At 51.2% G+C, this 14,988-nt stretch overlaps 1 protein-coding gene across 3 annotated transcripts in view; it reads left to right on the top strand.

Moving 5' to 3' along the window:
- The window catches only part of LOC144754887 (hexokinase-1), a 1,510,469-nt gene that overhangs the window by 968,165 nt on the left and 527,316 nt on the right, over positions 1–14,988 (top strand). The window lies entirely within an intron of this gene.

Genomic DNA, 14,988 nt, shown 5'->3' with positions numbered 1-14,988 from the left:
TGTTCTCTTCACAACCTGAACATCAAATGCAAACTTCTGGGGCCTCATTTATGAGCCCTTGCGTCACTTTTACGCCGCTGGTGCGTCACTTTTTGTGACGCACCAGTGGCGTAAACAATGCGCCTTGTTGCGCCATATTTACAAAGTGACGCATCCAGGTAGATGCGTCACTTTGTAAACCCCTGCGCCACATTATACCTGCGCCAGGTATAATGTATGCAAAGGGGGCGTATTGACGCAAGAAAGGGTCGTAGAAGTGACGCAGTGAAATCTATGAGATTTCACTGCGTCACTTCTAGGACACTGTTGCGTCAAAATCTTGCGCCTGCCTCACAGCAGGCGTAAGACTGACGCAAGCCCTTTCACATGGGGCTTGCCCCATGTGAAAGGAAGCATTGCTGGAGTTGCGTCACTTTTGTGACACACTCCAGCAATGCGTCACTTTTGCGCTTACAGATACGTCAGAAATAGTGACATATCTGTACCTCCTTGCGACATGATGCGTCATACATTAAATATGACGCATCGGGTATGTCGCAAGGAGTGCGCACTGAGAAGTGACGCATCGCTGCTTTCACGCAGCGATGCGTCATTTCTCATAAATGAGGCCCCTAGAGTTTCTTTCCCTCTCAAAGATCAATAATAGTTTTTGATTTCTTTTCTCTTGTCTTTCAATTTGTTGAAGGAAGTTACATTTCTCAGCTCTCAAATTAACAAACCTCGTTCTTGAGCCACTCCAGGTTTTCTGATAGATTAAGTCTCAATTTACTTTCTGTAATGCCCACACGTGTAATGTCAGTCGTGCTCCATGCATTAGAGGCTGAAGTGCGCTCTGCCGTGAATACCATTGCCAAGGGGCTTCAAGCTTCTAAAAACAGTAGCTGACTTATGTACAAACAGGGACATTGCTAAAGTTACTTTTTCAAGGGTATGCAGACTTTTGGAGTCCCGGACAGACAGTGCATTCAAGTCCAGATGGACTGAAAATTTTGAGCTGGCATTCATTACTCTGGCAACAAGATATCCACTGCACTTGTCCTGGTAATTGCTGACTTCTGTCAGTACTACCTCCGGCAAATTGTTACCAGTTCTGGGAGGCTAATGGCCTTTAAGGAGTGATAAAATTATGATGTACAACCTATTGTTTGCTTCACAAACAACCTGCCTGTGAAGAAATATTCAAACCACAGTGTCAACTTCCTCATCTTAGTAGAACTCCCTTCACTTTCATAAAACAGCAAATTGGATGCCACAGACCCCAAAGTTAGCTTCTGGATTTATAGCATCCATCAGCAGTAAAAGCCTGGGAAGTTGGACAGAAATGCTGATTGAGTGTCCAGGCATGTGCATCCCAATGAGCCAGAGACAACTAGTTAAAATGTCACTGGCATGAGTGAAGGCATACTGCATAGCCATAGAGACTCAATCCATCTATGTAGTAGTAAGGAGTGGAAGTTATCGGAGTCATTCCTGATGTTCATCTGATTTGGACCTTATATATTTATCCAGGTTAGACTGTAAAGACATTTCAGCAGCACAGCAGGATTTGTGTTCTGATGGCGAGAAAATATGAAAATACCCGAATTCCATTACTTAACCTTTCTCAAAGACTTACATCTTTCATAAATACTGGACAAATGGATTGCAAAGTAAGCTATCAGTACAAGAAACATTAACATCATTAGCTCTACACCTAAAGGAGATAGGTACGTCTCCTGCAATAGATATAAATGATGTTAAAAGTACTTTGTAACCAAGTCTGAATTTACATCTTCAGTGCATGTATGTATAGGATTTTGAGGCACTTATGTACCCATGCCTTTCCCCCAGTTTTCCCAACTAGCTGTCTCCTGTACCATTTACATGTACGCTCCATGTCCTAGGTCTGACCTACTAGGGCAGTGAAAAATGAGCACCAGTTACACCTCTTTAGCACTTGACTCCCAGGGTATCGGGCCCCATTGGTGCGAGGCCACTGAATGGCGGCCTGGGGGCACCTCAAGTGCCCCTCTGTTGATCCCTGCACCAGATGGTAGGCACCTTGGCGAGCCGGCCACAGGGAGGAACTGCACCCCTCTGTTTCACAATGCGGGCATGCATCAGTACAAGAAACATTAACATCATTAGCTCTACCCCTAAAGGAGATAGGTACGTCTCCTGCAATAGATATAAATGATGTTCAAAGTACTTTGTAACCAAGTCTGAATTTACATCTTCAGTGCATGTATGTACAGGATTTTGAGGCACTTATGTACCCATGCCTTTCCCCCAGTTTTCCCAACTAGCTGTCTCCTGTACCATTTACATGTATGCTCCATGTCCTAGGTCTGACCTACTAGGGCAGTGAAAAATGAGCACCAGTTACACCTCTTTAGCACTTGACTCCCAGGGTATCGGGTTGATCAGGATTGTGCAAGGCTTGCTCTGGAAGGTGGTGTGAGGTTGGACAGTGGAGCTCAGCAAATCAGCACTAAATCTCAGTTATGGCTTTCCAGTCAGTGCTTTAACTTAGTACGAAGAATTACTTTATTCTATACTCAGTGGGTAAAGTATACTGCAAAAATCAATAAAGTGTAATATTTTTGGGAAATACGAAATATTTTTTCATTATGAGAGTCACCCACTGATTAGCATGTGTAATTGGCAGTCTTTACAATGGTGCAGTCCACAGGGGGACAGTTACCTTTCAAGTGGCATGCTTCTCTTCTGTTGCAGCCCAGTCACAGCTCCTTCATTTGTTCGGCTCACCTCTTTTCCTGCATGCTCCCAGAGAGGTTGGGTCAGTTGAAGATCCAGATCTAAATGCCACGGTCACATGTTCAGATAGAACGCACTTAAGCAAGACAGGATCCCACCTGGATATCTACTAAGAAAGAGGACTGATCCACCGGCTAACGGATCAGGTGTTTGTATTGTGACTAAGGTTGACTCCAGGGTTCCTGAGCTGCAGTGGGAAAGGGTGCAAAGGTCAGGTCTTTCAGCTCAGACAAACAGCCAGTATGATTATTAGTCACTCAATAGCTTTACGCTTAATGATACTAGGTGGGACCTACAAGATGACAGGAGAGTGTCGGCTTCGTAGAGCTCCCTACTTACGACTCCTCCACTGAACTCTCCCAAGTCAGGAGGCGGGCCAAGATGAGCTCAAGGCCCAATTGGGGGCACTTCGGAGCAAATTGGCTAAGCTCTCAATTTGGTTAATGACTAGAATCAGTTCAATTTAACAACCACACCAAACCCAAGCCAAAGAGGAGGGCTGCGATGCTCTGAAGGCCTCTTTATGAAAGTGACCTTTTTTGACATGATCCCTCCCACTTCTTGCCTGGTAAATGATGTGATTTTGACTGAAAGTACACTGGGTTCCTGCTAACCAGGTTCCTGATGCCAGAGCTCTTTCCAAAACTCTGCAATTGTTTGCCCTAATTGGCAAAAGCTTTAGCACACTCTGTAAGTCCATAGGAAGAGGTCCCCCTGCTACCTAGGGCCTGAAGTACTTAAGAGGGTCCCTAAGAGCTGCTGCATGAAATGTGCCACCATAAGGGGCCCCTCACCAAGCGCATGCAGGGCTGCTATCGCAGGCTGCGTGTCTTGGTGCACATGAAAGCGAAAACACTACACGTCACACATCTCTGTGCGCCATGTCCCCTACTACTGCATTAAATATTTGTAAGTCACCCCTACTGCAGACCTAACAGCCCAAAGTCAGGGTGCTGAATATGACATGTGATGGCATAGCTGCATGAGCAGATGTGCCCCAGTGCTGGTCAATCTTATTACTGCCTGTGCAATTGGACAGTTAAAAGCCATTTTAAAACGTGCTGGACACTAGTGAAAACGAGTTCCCCAGCTACACGATGGCTTCACTGATAATAGGGATGTTTGGTATCAAACCTCTCGTATTGGTAAACCAACACTGATGCCAGTGTTGGATTTACCAATACATGCACCCAGAGGGCACCATAGAGGTGCCCCCTAAAAACCTAGCTGCCCCTGGTGTCCTTGCTGACTGGTACTTGCCACCCGAGATGCTGTTCCTCCTAGGACAAGAGTATTTTGCTCTCAGGAGCCCCAGAACAAAAGTCTGTCTGGGAAGAGGATGTAACACCCCCCTCCCACAGGATGACCTGCTGATCTGATAGAGACACGTTAGTGATAGATTCCTTACCTTAGAATATCCCCAGGCGTCAGACTGGATCCGGAAACTTTTGCGTAGCAAACCCCTGCGTGTCGTCCGCGTCCGTCGTCAGCGTCGTTAGCGCTGGAATGACGTCGCCGGAGTACTTAGATGCCCCCCTCGCGCGCTGACGTCAGTTCTTCTTTTTTCCGTGCCAGCTAGCGCAGATCCGGAGAAGCTCTACCCCTTAGTCATTTTTTGACTAAACTTTTTGTTCTTTTTGATCATTTCTCTACTCAAGTCTTTGACTCCGACGGTGCCGGTAGGGATGCCCGGGTTCAAACCCTGTTCCAAGTGCAGCCGACTGATGTCGGTTACTGACCCCCATCGCCGGTGTCTTCAGTGTTTAGGCCTTGACCACGACGACCGCACCTGCTCCGACTGCCGGGCCCTGACGTCTAAAGCTAGGCGGGAGCGGTCCCGCAAGCGACTTGAGCTCTGGCAGTCGGCCCCGCGCCGCTCCAGGTCCCGGTCCCACAGGAGGTCGAGGGACCTGTCGCGGGGTTTGAGCCCTCGTAGCTCCGAGAGTCTGCATCGGTCGTCAGGATCCAGATCCTCAGGTAAGAGGCATGAGAGGTCGGAGCGGCGTCATCGTTCCTCTGACCCACCCGACGCTCACGCGATGCGACCAGGGGTTTGGGTGGCACCACCCACGCGGCTCCGACGGAGTCGCGAACGTCGCCACCTGCCCCACACCTTCCGGTCCCTTGACACGGTGCGACGCCAGAGGAGGTCGAGCGGTACCTCATGGCCATGAGGTCCCTTCCTCCTCCGCCGGGTTCCGTGGCGCCTGCGGGCCCAAGGGTCCCGGCTGGAGGGCCTAGCGGGTCGGGTGCTTCGGCTCCGACGCCGTCGGGTGCTTCTGCCCCGGCACCGCCGGCAACTTCGGTCCCGGCGCCGCAGGCCCTCACTGGATCCGGGTCGTCGTCGGTCGATCTCACGACCTCACCGGCGCCGGCCCTGCCGGTGTCGCCCCCGGCGCCTACTATGGACGCCGTCCCCGATCCTACCCTTGATTCGGTTCCGGCGCTGGAGCGGCCCCGCTGGGCGCCGTATGTAGATTTCTATTTCCACGAGCTGGCCCCATCTGTTGACCCTGAACTGCAGGAGATGGGTGACGAGGGTGATTGGGATGGGTCTGTGGACCCTCTGGCACAGGAGTGCCAGTCTCAACAGGACATATGAGCTTGGGGAGGCCAGTGGACTTGACACTTCGCCAGACACTGGATTTGTCTCCCCTTCCACCGTGGCTACGGAGGAGGGGGCTGCTTACAGTGTAGTGTTGACGCGGGCGGCCAAGGCCTTAGGCCTGACGCTCCCCGTCGCGGCCGTGAGGACTAACCTCCTCACTGAGGTCCTTAAACCGCAGGCAAGCTCCACTGAGCCTCTGCTGCCGTTTAATGAGGCCTTGTGTGACGTTCTTGTGGGCACTTGTTCCAAGCCCGCCACAGGTCAACCTGTGGATAGGAACGTGGCCAGACGCTACCGCCCGGCCCCGGACCAACCTTGCTTTTTGTCCACCCATCCCACTCCCGAGAGCCTGGTCATCCAGGCCTCCACTTCCCAGTCCGCATTCCCGACGGCTCCGCCCGATCGGGAATCCAAGAGGTATGAACAATTCAGGAATAAGGTGTTCTCGTCCCTGAGTTTGGGACTGCGGTCAGTCAATACTGCATGCCTCTTGGGCCGCTACACCCACACCCTGTGGGACACGGTCGCGGACGTGCTGCCACAATGCCCGGAGGAGGCATGGGCTAAACTCGCCCAAGCCCTTGCGGAGGGTCGAGATGCAGCGCGATATTCCATCCGGTGTGGGCTGGATACCACGGACTCACTGGGCAGGGCGATGCAACGACGGTGGCGGTTCAACGCCACGCCTGGTTGAGGTCCACCAACTTTTCAGTCGATGTCCAGGCCACTCTTCTAGACATGCCATTTGATGGCCGTCGCCTCTTTGGCGACAAGGCAGACCATGCGCTTGAGCGTTTTAAGGACTCCAGGGCTGCGGCGAAGTCCTTCGCTCCTTTCGTGGCCACGGAAGGGGCGCCCCCACACGTGCTGCCAGCCACGCACCGCAAAATGTTCAACAGCGCGGTGGCGGCCGTGGAAACCGCTGTAGCGGCGGTCGGGGACAACGGCGAGGCCAGTCAACACCTTCCCCCGCATCACCTGCCTCAAAACCCTCCTAGCCCGTGCTTTCAGGCCCATGTGATGCCAGTGGGGGGCAGGGTTCGCCATCACCACTTCCACTGGCGCACGTCACGTCGGACAGGTGGGTGCTGCAAATCGTCCGAAGGGGCTACTCCCTCCCCTTCGAGGCGACCCCTCCAGCCATGCCACCGCAAATCCACCGCATGTCGGGGGATCATTTGCAACTTCTGCAAGAGGAAGTCACGGCCCTCCTGGCCAAGGGGGCCATCGAGCACGTTCCTGGGCCAGAAGTAGGGTGTGGTTGTTACTCCCACTACTTTCTGGTACCCAAGAAGGGCAAAGGGGGCATACGCCCTATCTTGGACCTACGGAACGTCAACGCCTTCCTCCGAAAGGAGAAGTTCAAGATGCTGACTTTGGCTCAGGTCTTAGCTGCCCTGGACCCCGAAGACTGGATGGTAGCGTTGGACTTGTAGGACGCTTATTTTCACATCCCCGTCCTGCCGGCCCACCGGCTTTACCTGCGGTTCACGGTAGGCCACGAGCACTTTCAGTTTACCGTGCTCCCCTTCGGCCTTACCAGCGCCCCCACGGGTGTTATCGAAAGTGATGGCGGTGGTCGCAGCTCATCTGCGCAGGTTAGGGGTGTCCGTCTTCCCCTACCTCGACGACTGGTTGTTGAAGGCGGGCTCGCCCCAGACAGTCGTCAGCCACCTCCAGACTACGGCCGATCTCCTGCACCTGCTGGGGTTCTCCATCAATGTGCCGAAGTCACACCTGTGTCCCTCTCAGAAGCTCCTCTTCATCGGAGCAGTTCTAGACTCGGCGCAGTTTCGGGTTTATCCTCCCGAACAGCGGGTTCGGGATATTCAGGCTCTGATTCCGATCTTTCAGCCTTTATCCTGAGTCTCGGTCAGGTTGACGCTGCGGCTTCTGGGGCTGATGGCCTCCTGCATCCTTCTGGTACATCACGCCCGGTGGCGGATGCGGGCTCTTCAGTGGGACCTGAAGTTTCAGTGGGCCCAGCATCAGGGCAACTTGTCCGACAATGTCTTGATCTCGGAGGGCACTGCAAGACAGTTGCAGTGGTGGCTCACGGACCGCGATTGGGTCAGTGGCAGATCCCTACCCCACCCGGAGCACGTAGTTGTGACGGACGCGTCCCTCCTGGGCTGGGGGGCCTCATGGGAGAGGTGGAGATCAGAGGCCTCTGGTCTCCGGCGGAGTCCCAGCTCCACATCAACCTTATGGAGCTGCGGGCGATCCGACTTGCACTGAGGGCATTCCTCCCCTCTGTCAGGGGGAGTGTAGTGCAGGTGTTCACGGACAACACCACCGCCATGTGGTACTGCAACAAACAGGGTGGGGTGGGGTCGTGGACCCTATGCCAGGAGGCTCTGCGCCTCTGGCAGTGGCTGGAACATCAGGGCATGACCCTGGTGGTTCAACACCTGGCAGGTTCTCTGAACGCCAGGGCGGACGAACTCAGCCGTCGGTGCATGATGGATCACGAATGGTGTCTGAACTCGGATGTGGCGCAAGGTCTCTTTCAGCAGTGGGGAGAGCCTTGGTTAGATCTATTCGCCACAGAGGAGAACGCGCAATGTCATCAGTTCTGCACGTTGGAATTTCCAAGGCGGCACTCGCTCGGAGACGCTTTTCGTCGCGAGTGGAGTTGGGGTCTATTGTACGCCTTTCCGCCTATACCACTTCTGCCCAGAGTGCTGAAGAAGATCAGGCGCGACCGGGCCCAGGTTATCCTTGTGGCTCCGGACTGGGCACAAAGATACTGGTATCCCGAGCTACTCAGCATGTCAGTCGATCCCCCGATTCGTCTGCCTCTTCGGGAGGACCTTCTGTCGCAGCAGCAGGGGACGGTCCTCCACCCGAACCTGTCCAGTCTCCACCTACAAGCTTGGAGATTGAGCGGCGACAGTTGAGGCCATTTGACTTGCCTCCCGAAGTCTGTAATGTCATTCTGGCAGCCAGGCGTCCCTCCACAAAGTTGGTATATGCCTGCAGGTGGAACAGATGTGTGGCATGGTGCACAGCAAAGGCTGTGGATCCACTCTCAGCACCCCTTTCTGAGGTTCTCCTCTTCCTTCTTTCTCTTGCCCAGCAGGGCTCTGCTCTGGGCACTATCAAGGGATACCTTTCTGCCCTTTCCGCCTTCTTAAGGCTACCTGATCAGCCATCCTTGTTCAAATCCCCAATTGTAAATAGGTTTTTGAAGGGCATCACACACATGTTTCCTCCTGTTCCTTTGTGATGCCCCAGTGGGACTTGAACCTTGTACTTACTTACCTTATGTGTGCTCCCTTTGAGCCACTCCATAACTGTCCTCTCCGTCTTCTTACTTTGAAGACTGCTTTCCTGGTTGCCATCACCTCTGCCAGGAGAGTGAGTGAGCTCCAGGCTCTTTCTTCCACACCTCCTTTCCTCTCTGTCCATCCGGACAAGGTTGTGTTGCGGACGAGACCCTCTTTCCTGCCCAAGGTTGTCACACCGGGCAGTCCATTACCTTGCCCACCTTCTTTCCGCCTCCGCATCCCTCGAAAGAGGAAGAGAGGCTCCACCGTCTGGACCCAAAACGTGCGCTCTCTTACTATCTGGATCGCACACGCCAGTTCTGGGTGGATGACCATATCTTTGTTGGTTACGTGGACGCTAAGAAGGGACGGGCGGTGCACAATCGGACCATCTCTCGGTGGATCATCTTGTGCATCCAGGCGTGTTACTCCTTGGCTAAGAAGGAACCTCCTGTTGGGCTGAGGGCTCATTCCACTCGGGCCATGGCGACTACAACTGCCCTGGGCCGAGGAGTGCCCTTGCAGTACATTTGTCAGGCAGCTACGTGGGCCTCGCTGCACACGTTTGCAAGACACTACTGCCTGGACAGCCAAGTCCGGAGGGATGGCTTCTTTGGCTGTTCCGTCCTCCAGGACTTTCTGGTGTGATTATTGGTTCGCAGACCCACCATCGGGGTTGGTATTGCTGGGGTATCTATTCTAAGGTAAGGAATCTATCACTAACGTGTCTCTTTCAGATGCACAAGTTACTACTTGTGTAACGATATATCTGTAAGAGACATTAGTTAGTGATAGATTCCTTACCGACCCACCCATCCTCCCTGTTCAGCCAACCGATATCTAGGGTTAAGGTCATCACCTTTCAGGGCACTAGTTTCATGGCACCAGTGTTGGTTCTATCATGGCTCTGCGTATCTGGCGCGGAAAAGCTGTGTATCAGAACTGACGTCAGTGCGCGAGGGCGGGGTCTAAGTACTGCGGCGACATCATTCCGGCGCTAACGACGCCGGACGCGGAGCCGCGGACGACGACTACCGACGCGCAGGGGTATTGCTACGCAAAAGTTTCCGGATCCAGTCTGACGCCTGGGGATATTCTAAGGTAAGGAATCTATCACTAACTAATGTCTCTTACAGATATATTGTTACACAAGTAGTAACTTGTGCATTAGCCTTCCTTGGGTGGCAAGCCCCAAAGGGCGGGCCCCTTTGATATGCAAATCTGGCTCCCCCTCACAGGAGAGGAAGCCAACCCTTTTGTCCAAGGTCCCCTTGGTACCTGGACAGGCAGGTGTGCCACCTCCAAGCTCGTGCCACCTCTAAGGTGGGCCACTGTGATGTGGATAAGATTTTTCAGAAGTAGCAATCTTTATGATGACATACTTTGGAATTATGAGACAGGTTATGCCTGCTTCCCACAGAAAGTGGTGATATAGGAGGTGGGGTGACCCCAAGGGTCAGTAGCCCATTGGCTACTACCCTACACTCCCATAACACCCCTACATTCAGTATTTAGGGGGGCCCCTGGCACCAGAGAAGCAGATTCTGAGGATCTCTGAAGACAGAGGACACTGAAGAACTGCAAAGCAGAGAGGAAAGAAGCAGCAGCTGACCAGGTACCAACCCTGACAGCCTGTCTGCATCCCTCATTGAAAACTGTACCAAAGTAGACTCGTCCTGCAGCTTCTGACTCCAGAAACCTGGGAGGACTGCCTGCCTTTGAAAAAGACTCAAGACTTCCCATGAACAGTGGACCTGTTCTGAAGAAACTCCATAGGAGAAGACTGTGAGTCCTCTGGAAGCACCAAAACCTGACACCCAAAGTCACCACTGCACCTTTTGCCTCCAGCCCGAGTTGAAGTAAGCCACCACTGTTAACAAGATACCTCAGCCGTCCAGAGCTTGAGTCTATCATGGTTTCTCCACTCCTGGACTCCCTGACGTCTCCTGCAGGCACTGCACCCAGGCCTCCTCAACTGCGACTGCTCCGGTAAGGAAAAACCCTATGCATAAGGACACCCCTGCACCCGTCGCCCCTGGGCCATGGAGAAGAGAACCACAATTGTCCCCCTGTCCCAGAGCATCCCAAGGCCAGCATCCACTTGCTGGTTCATCCCAACTGTGTCCTGGCCATAGCCTGCAGGCTCTTTCAGCAGTGACCGATCTCCATTGAAATACATTGGGCTCCCAATGCTGTTTTGCACCCGGCCGCCCTCGTGCTGGTGGTGTACAGTTTGCGCTACCTTAGACCTTGCCCACCACTCACCTTAACTCCTGGAGATTGATCTTGTAAGTCGCTGGACCATACCTGTTAGCAGAACTTGTTCTTCCTTCCATAGGATAACATTTCAGAACTCAGATATTGTACTCTGCCCACTTTTTAAAGTGAAAGGAATTTATATTTAGAAACGTACTTACCTGAGTGATTTTTCTCAGAATTTACATAAAGATACTTGCTATTTTTTTAATTGGTGTGGATCTCCTTGTGTTTTGTGTGTCATTTATTAATCACTGTGTGTACCTGCAAATGTCTTGCACTCCTCTGTGTTAAGCCTAAGGCTGCTCATCCACACTAACCCCTAATACAGCACTTTGGGATTGCAGAGCAAGCCCCTGTCCTATCCTAAGGAAACCCCTGGACTCTTTACAAGGTGTATCAGATTCTCGATATATCACATAAAGAGCCAGCTTCTTACAACATTGTTGGGGTCAGGTGAGAAAGGCTCTTCACCGGTTAGAAGTGCAACAGCTTGCCACAGATCCTTGTAGCACCACTCTCTCCCTAGTACTTTAAAGTGCAGGGGTTTCCTGTACGTCTTTTGTGCAGTCACTCCTTTAGTCAGGTCCTTCACCATGCAGCCACTACTTGGGCAGACTGTTCAGATCTGGATGTTTACCCTTAATCCAGTCCGGGTCTTCTGCTGTCTGATGTGGTGGTGACTGTTTCTGGAAGTCACAATGCCACCACACACTGAAATATGCGGAAGGCAAGCGCCCTCAAGAAGCTGCCACCTTCTCAGCAGTATATAGCCAAAGACGTAAGAAACCTCCTTACTAGACAAAGACTTCAAAGGATTGAAGAAAACCAGGAAGCATATCACAAGAAACTAGTTCAGAATTTCAGAGAATATGTTATTGATGAATGTCCAAAAAACTGCTGTGGCATTTGCAAGGCAAAAAGGCATGACCTGATATTTGTAGTGTCCAAAAGGCTGTCTTCCACTCATCAGAGATATGTTGGCATATCCAAACAATGAGCATTTACTTAAGGTCATGAAATCAAAGCTGATGCCCTCTTTGGCTTATGGTTCAATGATTTTTCGAGGTACAGACGCAAAAATCCTTGATAACCCACAAATACGAGTTTTTAAATCTGTTTTTAAGGTTCCAATATATATTGCGCTTGCCAATGTCAGATTGGAATTTGGTCTGGAAAGACAAACTCTGATAAGACAATCTGCCTTTTTAAAATCGTTACATTCTTTTTTTTTTTTTGTTCAGATCAGGGCACCCTTGCGAACCATGCTGGCAGGAGATAAGGTATGAGCATGCTAAGGACTGGAGAGCATATCTAATGGAGAGTTTAAATAACTTTAAGTCGCCGCCCCTTGAAGACATAACCAGGAGCAAAGTGGCATTTAAACAGACACTGAATCGATCAGCTATCTTTCTATTGATTCTCTTAGACTAGGACTAGCTCGCCAAAAGAGTCACTCCTGGTTAGTTATTAATCATTCGCCACATTAGAACCACAATTGTATCTCATAACCCATTTAAAATCATTTGTAAGGGACAGGTTCATGTTGTTACGATTTGGGAGATATCCCACAAAGGATGGAATCCCTTCATGGGAACGAATTTGGCCCTCAAACAGCTGTATGTTATGTTTTTTTATTTTTTATAATCAACTTTATTGGTTTTAAAATGAGGGAAAAAAACAGCAGTAATCAAATACAGCATTTGGCAGCAATTGTAGAGCCTCATCATGTTGCCCATACAGAGAAGGCCCCTGGAGTACATAAGTACAAAGAAGGTGACAAAACAAAGTCTCGCACATAGCTCACAATCCCGCTAATGAGGAATTATTATTCTAGTGGCCCCAACCATTTGCCCCAGACTTTGCGATACTTCGCTGCACACCCTCTCGCCTCGTACATAGGTCTCTCCTGTGCTGCTCACCAGTCCACCCCTCTACTCCATTTCTTATGGTAGGTGAAGCAGGATTCAACCAGTTGGCCGCAATGTCCCTCTTGGCCACCATCATGGCTATGTTTAAAAATAATTTGTTGGATGTAGCCTCTTCCAACCCATCAGTGATTCTTAGGAGCACATTTAACGGCTCATATGGGACCTCCCAGCCCAGAACCTCTGTGAGCTCCTTATCTATGGAGTCCCAGTATTGTGTGATGACGGGGTAGTTCCATACCATATGAAAGAAATCTGCCTGATCCTGTTTGCAGTGTGAGCATGATGCATTGGGTCCTAGCCCTGGGCTGTGGAAGCGTTTTGGTGTTAGGTATGCAGTATGTAAGTAGTATAGCTGGACCAAACAGAGCCTAGCGGAAGTGATGACTGTTTTGGGTGCCATCAGTGCATCTCTCCAGTCTTCTTCCTCCAGAGGCCCGGACCATCCCACCCACTGATCCCTACATCGGTCCAATGTGTTGGGGGTGTTGTTTGTTAAGGATCGGTAGATACGGGAGAGCCCTCCCTTCCCCAAGTTACCTGTCATGGTTTGCGCCTCGGGTGGACTGTATTCCGGCAGTGATGTGCCATTTGATATGTCGCTGTGGAGGGCGTGGCGTATCTGCAGATACCTGTAAAACTTGGAGGAGTGTAGGGAGTATCGGATTTGTAAGTCTTAAAAAGTGTGCATGTGATCGCCTTCCCATACGTCTCCGAGTTGCGAGATGCTAATAAGGTCCCAAGCCTTGAATCCTTCTAGGCTGCTGACCTCCTGCCAGGAGCCTTGCCGGAGCGGCGTGTATTGGGTTAGCTTGTTCGACCATTGGGTATGGCCCAAGGAGCCGCGTCAGGCCAGGAGAACTCCTGTTCCACCATGGGCAAAAACCTAGAGACAGGTCCCCGTACATCATCTCCTGGAACCTAGGTTGACCCAAGATCCTCAGTTCCTTCCTGTACGCTGGATCCGACCAGCCTCCATTGAACCAATTGTGTATCATAAGTAAGTGGGTCTTCAAGTAATACAGGAATAGGTTAGTCATGCCCATTCCTCCATTGAAGGATGGGATCCAGCATTGGGACAAGGCCAAATGAGGTCTCCGACCGTTCCAAAGGAATTTGGTGGCCAAGCTATCTAGTTCCTTAAACCAAGTTTGCTGGAAACAAAAGGGTGTATTTTGAATTATGTGTAAAAATCTGGGCAGTAGCATTATTTTGAAGAGATCGACTCTTCCCAAAGGGGGTTCAGAGGTAACGTCTGCCATCTGTGGAGGTCAGCTCGGGCTCTCCTCACCAATGGGATCACGTTAAGCGACCACTTAAGGTCAGGAAGCAGGGCCACCCAGATTCCGAGGTATTTAAAGGATAGCCTCCTAAGAGGTATTGGGGACTGCCAATCAAAGCAGTCTCTTGAGACATGGAGAGGAAACAGGATGGATTTGGTGGGGTTTAAATGGAGGCTGGAGGCCTGTCCAAAGAGGAGCAACGCCCTAAGACAACGGGGTCCAGACTGGGCTGGTTCAGCCAGAAAGAGCAGGACATCATCCGCATAAAGTGCGATTGTCCTCTTCTAAACCTGGCAATTTCCATCCCCTAATTCGGTCGTCAGATCGTATAAGTCAAGCTAAGGGTTCCATAGCTAATGCGAATAGGAGCGGTGAGAGGGGACATCCCTTCCTTGTCCCCTTCTAAGAGGAAACAACCCTGACAAAGCCCCGTTAACAAGGACACGTGCCTGCGGTCTGGTGTATAGTATCTTAATTATAGTACGGAAGTGTTGCCCCCGGCACATCTTGAGCAGTAGCTCTTCCAGGTACTGCTAGTCTACAGAATCAAAAGCCGTCTCAAAGTCAATGAGGAGAAGTACTAAGTAAGGGGTCAGTGACTGGGGGTGTGCTAGAGCTAGTTGGAGGCATCTGATGCAGTGCCTATTGGTTCGGGATGGCATAAACCCACATTGGTCAGGGTGGACCAGTTTGGCAAGATAGGGCCTCAGTCAATTGGCTAGGACAAATGCAAATATTTTACCTTCCGGGTTATTGAGAGAGATTTGGCGGTAGTCGGAGCATAGCACTGAGGGGGGCTGGGATTTTGGGATCACCTCTATTGTGACGGCGTCCGTTTCCAGCCGGAACGAGCCACTCTTGACCTCTTCGGTGTATACTTCCAAAAG

This window comes from Lissotriton helveticus, chromosome 5_1 (genome assembly GCF_964261635.1).
Source record: "Lissotriton helveticus chromosome 5_1, aLisHel1.1, whole genome shotgun sequence".
NCBI classification, from domain to species: domain Eukaryota; kingdom Metazoa; phylum Chordata; class Amphibia; order Caudata; family Salamandridae; genus Lissotriton; species Lissotriton helveticus.
The sequence above is the reverse complement of the archived record's forward strand: the minus strand, read 5'-3'. Positions and strand labels throughout refer to the sequence as shown.